General features: G+C 41.5%; 1 pseudogene; it reads left to right on the forward strand.

Annotated features, from left to right (window-relative positions):
* The first annotated feature begins 6,971 nt into the window (after positions 1 to 6,971).
* Positions 6,972 to 8,893, forward strand: LOC148027486 (uncharacterized; annotated as a pseudogene).
* Positions 8,894 to 9,311: the final 418 nt, after the last annotated feature.

Here is a 9,311-nt window from a genome sequence, read left to right on the forward strand (position 1 = left end):
GAACTCGTAGAGGCCTTTTCCAATAAGGAAGTTCGTGACACGAAACTTCCATGATGGGTAGTTGTTCTTGTCGAGCTTCTCAATGATGGGGCTTCCACTGTTCTCTGCCATTATCACAAAACTAATACCAAATAGCAAGTAAATCTTCTGCAACCCTTGACCTGTAGTGCACAGCAATACACCAGACAGCCTTTTTTACTGTCTGCTCAACAATACATGCAATCTGCAACCTTTTTGCAGATAAACCTTATGTTTACTCACTGGTAAACACCTTTGAACTTACAGATCTGAAATCTGTAACCTGCGCACCCACGTTCGGTCAATACAGTCGAAGTCACAGTGTACCCCGAAACTGCTGTCCGCAACCTTGCGGCTCTAAAACGGGCCCTGAAACGGCCTCAAATGCCCAAAATAACTGCGGGAAAGCCCTAAAGGGCTTATCTGCAGAATATACAGCGCTCTTCGCGCACACCAAATCTCACTGCAATCTAAGATTTTTGCTCTGCCCTGCTTCCGGTGCCTCCACAGGCACTATCCAAAAGAAGGAGTGGAAGAATGGGAGAGATTCTTACCCGTAGCTTGCTTGCTCGAACCTTGCTTCTTCTCCTTCACTTCAACCTTCGAAATCAGCCTCTCTCAGTGGTGCGGCTCTGATACCATGTCAAGAATCGCGTGGTGGAGGGGATTGCTCAAGATGCTGCGCCGAACACACACAGAATGCACAAGGAGAAGCTCACTCAAGAGACAAGAAGAGAGATGGAGGCCAAAACGTTTTCTTGCTGATTTCTTCTTCTTCTTTCACACTCTTTACAATGTACACAAAGTATAGATAAGATACAACATAAAAGGAAAGTGGCCTACTAAGTCAAACAATGCATAACCGACTACACTAGTCGACTGGCGCTATAACTATGCCAGCTGTAAATAGGTGTAACAACCTGAATATAATAAGTAATGAGTCAGTGGCCATGTGAGAGTCATAATGACCACCGATGTGCTAAGTGTAGACGTGTGGACCCATCTAACCAGGCGGTCCATCATCCATGTCCACATGTGTTGAGCTTGCCATCTCAACATTTTATTCATCTCGAAGCTCAAAAATAGCCCAATTTTACAATTAGTATGCTTTAGCTTTTGTGTTTGCTTTTGTCCAAATAAATAATAAAGCGGTTGGACAGCCCAAGAGTCGGGCAGTGCCCAAATACGATGTCTAATAATGAATATTTAAACCGTGAGCCCATGCGCATACAAAATAATAGATATATATCAACAAGCGCTTCAATAATAAGCGTGCCTAAATAAATATTAGCGTCACGCCTTTAATGATAAGACGTACGCCCATCAAAAATGATAATTTATTCTAAGTAACTTGAATATACGCTATCGCTTAGTGCTTCCCAATGCCAATGCCACCTGCTCTACACATCAACTAAAGCATTCACAATTGTTAGAAAATAATAAAATTAAATCGACAAAAGTGAATACCTAACAATCTTCAGCTACCAAATAAATAAATAGGTTGGAACTCTATGCTAACCTCAATTTAATACGAGTGCGCACTCTAAACTCATAAACATCCATTAATTTAAATATGTATTTTGTGGAGTCACTTGCTATGGAATCACCCACTTGCACATTAAATTAACATGATGTCCAAAAAGGACAAGCATCCCCGTCAACTTCTCGCATAAGGAATCCACCTTGTGTACGAGCCCTAGCAAATAAATATAGTTTTATGGAATCCATCCCAGAACCTCATGAAATCCACCGTGGAATAAAAACTCACAGAATCCAGCATGGTCTCACGGAATCCACCGTGGAATATGTCTCCTGCTGGCATTAGTTCAGTCTTACTGTATACAACATTGAATACATTGTCAAACCAAGCTATTTCAATACCAAAATCAACTCCATATCCAATGCATAACATAGACATAGCATTCCCATACATGTAGACATCAACTCAACATAACCGTGCATCATAAGACTAACAAAGCTTACCATCATAGAAGCATCAAATAGAGTGCTGCCCTGTATTTTCAACTTGCAAACCTCAGTTAAAGTAGAGTAAATGAAGTGGTTAAATCAGTCCAAAATCAACTCCAAGAAATGACATAGCATCCTGAATATATAACCATCAACCGTGCATAACTGGGCATCATCCAACCAATGGCAATGAGTGTAGACATCAAAAAGATAAGTGATGCCTTGTTCTATGATAGTCTGTGGACTATTATAACAATCCAAAACTAAAGCTTAGCACTCAAATTGAATGCCAAGAGTGGAAGGATCAATATGAAGCATAAAAACCAAGTGTATAAGTGCTTGTATAGCTGTCCAATGAAGAAGATATGCTATAGGAGATGAAAAACGTGAGCTACTGCAAAAAAAGGGGAGTATTTCACACAACATGATGCTGCACCAGTAGGGTGAGGGCTATTTGGGGGGGGGGGGGGGGAGAGGGGGGGAGAGGGGGGGGAGGGGGGGAGGAGCTACTCCAACTTACTCGAGAAGGCTCTAAGAGTACCCAAGAAGAATGCAACCAATAGGAAGCTCGAATGGAGCGGCTATTGCTGCTAGCAAAGAGATGGCTATTGTAGGTATTCAAATGGAAGTTGAGAGTGTGCTAGACCAAGCTCGAGCTTGTGAAGAAGAAGGCTCTGATACCAATTAGAGGGAGGAGAGCCCTGAAGTGGAAGCACGAGCGGGAGCAAGAGCTATGGTGAAAGGAGCAAGAGCAAGAGAGAGAGACACACACGATGTGGGAACTCCAATAGTCACAATGTACTGTGACAGGCCTTCTCTTTATTCAAATGTCACTGAAAGAATAAATAATGAAGTGAAAGTGGTGGGCACCCGCCGCCTGCAGTGTGCAGGCGTGCGGGTATTATCAATGTAGTAATACACGGGTGGCTAGGCAGAGGCCCCTTTACCCCCAACATCCACTATTAAAACCATGTGTAAAATTCTAACTAAGCTGGTGGAGCATCATCAAAAGGATTGTGATATAAGCTCCTAGCTGTTTTGTAGCCACACCATACTTCTTTTAAGGTGGATATTGATCTTTCTTCATATAAATTAGCTTTTACCTTGAAAGTTATTATACCTCTTAAATTTTTGGTTTCTAGTATGCTGATTGTCGTTTCATATTGGCTTCTTCTAGAGGATTCATTTCCTTTTTTAGTAGAAGTGTTGAACCAATTTAGGATGAAGATGGAGTATGGAGTGCTTAAGATTCACAACTGCAATAGAAGTATTAATTGGCTAATTGATTTTCTAAGGAGCGCTTGTTTAAGCATGGGCAAGCAACATTGGTGTTCAATACTTGGATGGGCAACTTTTGGGAAAACTGAAATTAGGATGGAGTGGGGCATTTTGGGTGTTTTATAATTTTGGATCTGAGGCTTTTTACTAGATAGATTTGTATAGGGACACCTTCTTCCTCACACAATGAATGGATTCCGACTATGGCACTATCATGGTGGTGGGATCCAATGTCCATTTCCCATCTCTAAGGGAACGTACGACTCTCCTAATCGAGTGATTTTGGAATCCATCCGGCCTTCTAGGTTGACTCTAATGGTGGATCCAATTGCAGTCTAGATTGTAGTTTGTGTAAGTGTTCTAGCTGACATGGCACCGCTTTAATATTCACATTCATTTTTTGAAGCACATGATGTGGTTCTTCAAAGTGGGTCCGATAGGTATGGATCATGATAGATCTATGGGTCGACGTGGCACACATACAATGGTGGTGGAAATTTTTTTTCCCTTCTTATCTCGATGAGGAAAAAAAAAAATTGGCTGCGATAGCTGTGCGCCGTCATAGATCCGTGTGCTGACGTGGCACACATGCATCGGTGGTAGAATCTTTCTTCCGTCGTCTCGGCGAGACGACATCCAAAACGCCTTTTCTTTCTTCTCAACTCACTAGAAAGCTCCCGCTCTTCATCATGCTCATGATGTTCTTGTTCTGCAGCTCAGCCATGGCAATCCCATCAGCCTGTAGTGTCTGCTCATGATGTACGACTCGATCACGTTAAGGTCGGTTCTATCCAAGATTGGCTTCGACCCTTGATCAGGTTCTTCCCTCTGTGCAACCACCCTATGCTACAGCATGCGTGCGCCCAAAGGCCCAATCAATCGTGGAGCATTTGGTTGTTCGACCTATGGTTATTGTTGCCCGGGTATATAGAATGTGCTCAATGAGTAGTTGATATAGGAGTGCCTCGTCTTGCCATCGCACGGGCCAGCTAAGGCCATTGTGGTGTTGCCATCCAAGTAAATGTGGCAACTTCCGGCAGCAAAATGTGCCTCAATATCACTCTATATAGTTGGCTGTGGCACAATAAGAGACTGCCGATCTGCAGGAGCAGATATGCTCGAACAGTTCCATTGCCATATAATAGCCGAATACGCTCGAGGAACTGAAGCGGTTGATGCTGCAAGAGATGCAAGATGAGTGGGCTAAGTTTTTTTTCTCCAATTCCGTGCGGGTCATCAGGACCCAGTGCCTCCAGCTCACCCTCTATTGACGCTGAAGATCCAGACATCGATATGCAGTCACAGCATCAAGCTCTTCCAGCGGCAAGAGTCCGATACTTCCGCCAGCTCCTTCTCTGACTTCTATAAACGTACCGTTGTTTATACATTCAAAAATATAATGAAGGTGATTATATTCTAAGTATGGACTAGGCTCCATCATGGGAGGGACGGGGGGCGGGAATTCAGAGATAGCATCCTCCTCTCCTTTATGATGATCATCTCTCTCTCTCTCTCTCTCTCTCTCTCGTATTGAGAACAACCAGATCAATGTGTGGTCTCTGATCTCTCTCTCCTTCTCCTCCTTTGGAGTTGGCATGGTGGCTGCTCTAGGGAGTTCATCTTGTCTTCTCTATCTTTTGTTTCATCATGGTACTTGGGCAGGCATGATCACTCATTGTTTTCATCATCGCTTCCACTTCGAGATGGCTGTTGGTCACCATCTCATCCTTCTCTAGCTCGTCGGCATGATCACTCTCCCCTCATCATTCTCATCATCGCTTTCATCATGGAGGTTGGTCATCGTTTCACCCTTCTCCAACTCATCGGCATGATCACTTCCCTCATCGTCGTTTTCACTTCGACACGGCATCTTCTTGCCCAATGCTCACAGTTTACAAGATATATTGACCTTCAAAATAACTGTGGCCTTCATACTTCATAATAACTATCGCCCTCATATTTTGAGATATTTTGGGGCCTAAGCTAATTCCAATATCTGTTCCACTAATCTTCAACCTTGGTTGCTCTAAATCTTTTATTTGTCCACTTTGGGCGACTATACTATTTTAAATAGTCTTTCCTCCTTCTAGTTTCCATTTTAGCAACTATTACTAAAAGTAATATGTTGCTTTTTAGCTCCATGCAACGTTAGGATTTGATGGACGTACACACGTCTAAGGGCCTCCAACTCGTCCTACGAATGGCAAAATAATATTAAACTTTTCACCGGACTGGCAACTTAGAAATTTGTTAGTCTACAAGTGTAATGTTAAGACTGAATAGGACCTAGGTTACAACTTATAAGTACAGACCTGAAGGCTAAGACTTGAAAGTTGAGAGTCGAGACTCGAGACAAGCTAAGACTCGAGACTCGAGACCACAGTCACACCAGACTCCAATGCAGTGGTGTTGCGTACACTATATGTCATGAGCTGTAGCTTGTGAGTCCTTGTGACTCGTGACGCGTGCGTCAAGACTCGAGTCCTAACTTGAGTGACACTGAGTGCTGCACCACTTGCACCATCACTGCCTGCATGCCAGTGTTACTTGGCTGAAGTTGGCGCAATAGCAAGATGCATCACGGCTACTGAGAGCGGAGAGTCCAGCATCCTCGTCCTTGAGACTGAAGCAACGTGCTGTGTGCTACGCCCAACATCAAGTTTTGTGTTGCGTATTGCTTAGCTACAACCTACAGCTTACAAGCCTAAGTCTGCCCAGTGCAACAAAGTGTGTGTAGTGTGTACACATTGTGCAACCTGGCGCAAATATCCCTGGACCTTGGGGCTGAGGCGGCAGGCCTATAGCCTATAGGTAGCCTATGAAAATATTCATGTGGCTGTGGACTTTGACCTAGTGTGACTCGCTTCACACTAACTAGTGAGGACTTAGGAGTCAAGACTCCGAGAGTCAGGAGTCAGGCCTAGTCCAACTGTCAACATCATGCATATCTATGGAGCAACACAACAATTGTGGTTAACTTATGAGTAGCAACAATAGAGACTAGTCACTACAGCCAACAGGTAACAATAGATTGCAATTTGCAAGTCTTTGTCATCCATGATTCAGTGATTTCTTATTTATGGGAGGCTGGGAGTGAGAGCACTTTAGTCTATAAAATCTTAATCAGTTCCTAATATTTCGATTGATTTCAACAAGTTATAGGCTTACTAGCTTACGGCAAGATAAAGAGTTGTACGTAGATTCAAACTAGAAAAACCAAGCTTGGAACTTGGAAGTTAGAGCTTGTTTAAAAAGCCAAAAGCTTACCTTGCTTTATCTTGAGTCTTGAGGTATTTTTACATTTCCTTTCCTTTTACTTTGTATGTTTCACATTGTAACTTGTGCTTTAGAGAAAAATCAAATGTATATTTTTGTATGTGGTAGTGTGTAATCATGGCCACATGGAAGCACATAAAAAAGAGTAAAAAGCAAAAGACATTAGAAGAATCACTTGGATGACATGCTTTACCGAGAGAGATGGATCATAATGCATCAAATACTATGAATGTAATGCTTGGTATAGATAAAAGCAATAATAGTGCAAAGAAAAAACATCATCGGATTTTTCTTGAGCATAGAAAATTCATAATCCATGCGTCTATTGTATAGTTGACAATGATGGCAAAGAGAGGGTGAAATGTAAATGGTGTTCATTTGCTCAAAAGGCGAATCCCTTTGCTAAAGCTAAGGGAGCAACATCCTTGCAGAAGAATGCATTGCAGATCCATGAAAACTCACGGGAGCATGTTGAAGCAAGGCTCATGTGGCAAGAACATGAGAAAAGAAGTATGATCCCTATGGAAAAGCACATTGATATCATGATTAACAATGAAAAAGAACATATCATCTCATGCATACAAATCGCTTGGTATGTTGTCAAGAGATACTTGCCTTTGGAAGAGTTCCGCTATCAATGTAACTTCCAAAGATTCATGAGAACTCCAAATATGCCTCTTGTCAGTGAGTACTCTTCTTATACAAGTAAAGATGTAGGAAAAGAGTTTGTGAAGGCCATTAAGCATGTTTATTGGAAAAGACTAAAACATGATATCAAGAGCAGTCCAATGTACTCCATCCAAGTTGATGAGAGTACATATATTAGCATACAAAAACATGTAATAGTGTATGTCACTTTTATTGAGGATGCAAGCAATGGTTCTAGAACCACAAGGTTCTTGGATCTTCTTCATCCAAGAAATGCAGCTGCAGAAGCCTTATTTGATGCATTGGTTGACTTCTTAAACTACATGGAATTACCAATGCAAAAAATGGTGGGAATTGCAAACAACTACTGAAGCCACTGTTATGGCAGGTGCTAATACAGGTTTGGTAGCAAGGTTACGAAGACATATACCACACTTAGTGAGCTATCATTGCATAGCTCATAGGGAGGCTCTTGCTACAAGTGATGCATTTAGCAAGTTTAAAGAGTTCAAGTACATGGATAAAATAGTGAGAAAAATGTATGAATGGACTTCTCAATCTGCAAAAAGACATGCATTCCTAGCTAATGTGGTTAAGTCATTTGGTATTGGCAGGAGAGGCAAGCTCAAACCTCAAAAGATGCATGATGTAAGATGGTTGTCCAAGGGTCAAGTGATGATGAGTATTGTGAGACTTATGCCTGCATTGTTGACAATCATGCGGAGTGAGGATGCTACTTTGTACTCTTATTTGACCAACTATAAAGTGCAATTTCTTTTTCACTTTTTTGCTGATGTGCTTGGGGAGTTGAATACCATTTTTCAAGATACACACCCTGATCTATCTACTATTGGGAGTCATATTAAGTCAGTTATGGAAACTTTTTGTCTTGCATTTCTTGGCACGCAGTTTGCTATTGATACCATGAATATGGAGAGTTTTATCAAGAAGGTGAATGAACACATGGGAGTTATGATATACAAAGATATGCAAGGTATCAACCATGAGCACTATTTGCATTTGGGACCTATGTGGGAAGGTGATGTGGCTAACCCACAAGAGAATTATGATGGTGCAGTGGAACATATGGTACATTTATGTAAATGCTACATCATAGGTCTGATCCAAGCTCTTGGGGATAGATTTAGAAATGATTTTGATGTGTTTGAGGCATCAAAATTTTTCTCTCCAAAAGATTATGATAGAGATTTGGAAAAGTTGGATGCTTGCACCAAAGAATGGTTGTGTGTAGACATTTTTGCCAAAATGCAAGCCCTTTGATCAATGAACAAGAATGCTAAGGTGAGAGAAGATCTTTCATCACAAGAATGTGTAATTGTTTTAAGGGTAGAGACATGCACTCAACTTGGCAAGAGTATTGTAATCATGATGAATGGGAGCAATCATTCCCATCAACTATGAAGTTATGGAGAGCATTATTGGTCTTGCCTCTCTCTTCTGTTGCATGTGAGAGAGGATTCTCGAAGATGAATAACATCAAAAATAAATTTTGAAATCAACTGTTACTTGATACTTTGAGTTTGTTGATGTTTGTGGGCATGAATACCCAAAAAGTTCAAATCCAGAACAACTACCATGGAGTGAATGTTATGATACTTGGAAGAGCATGAAGAATAGGAGATCTGGTGCTTTGAAGACATGTTCTTGTGTTTTCTTCTTTTCTTTTGTTTGTTTTTCTTTGTAATGAGATGCATTGAGAGAGAAAGAGAGGAAATGAGAGAGGGAGAAGAATGAAGGAAAAAGAAGAGAGAACGAGAGAGAGAAAAAAGAGGAAAGATAACACACACACACACACACACACACACACACACACACACACACACACACACACACACACAGAGAGAGAGAGAGGAAGGGAGGGGGAGAGGAGAATGAGTGAGAGAAACAATGAGGAGGTGGAGAGAAATAAAGATAGAGGCAACAAAGAAAGAGAAAGAGAGAAAGAAAGAGAGGAGGGAGAGAAAAAGAAATGGAGAGTGAAGAGAGTGGTGGATAAAAGGGTGAGGTAAAGAGAAGAAGGAGAGTGAAAAAAAAAGAGAGAGCTAGAAAGAGAAGGGGAGAAAAAGGGGAAAAAAGAGGGAGAAAGAGAGAGAGAGATAAAA

The sequence above is a fragment of the Lygodium microphyllum genome, chromosome 12 (genome assembly GCF_053477565.2).
Source record: "Lygodium microphyllum isolate KBCC chromosome 12, Lygodium_microphyllum_v1.1.10, whole genome shotgun sequence".
Lineage (NCBI taxonomy): Eukaryota > Viridiplantae > Streptophyta > Polypodiopsida > Schizaeales > Lygodiaceae > Lygodium > Lygodium microphyllum.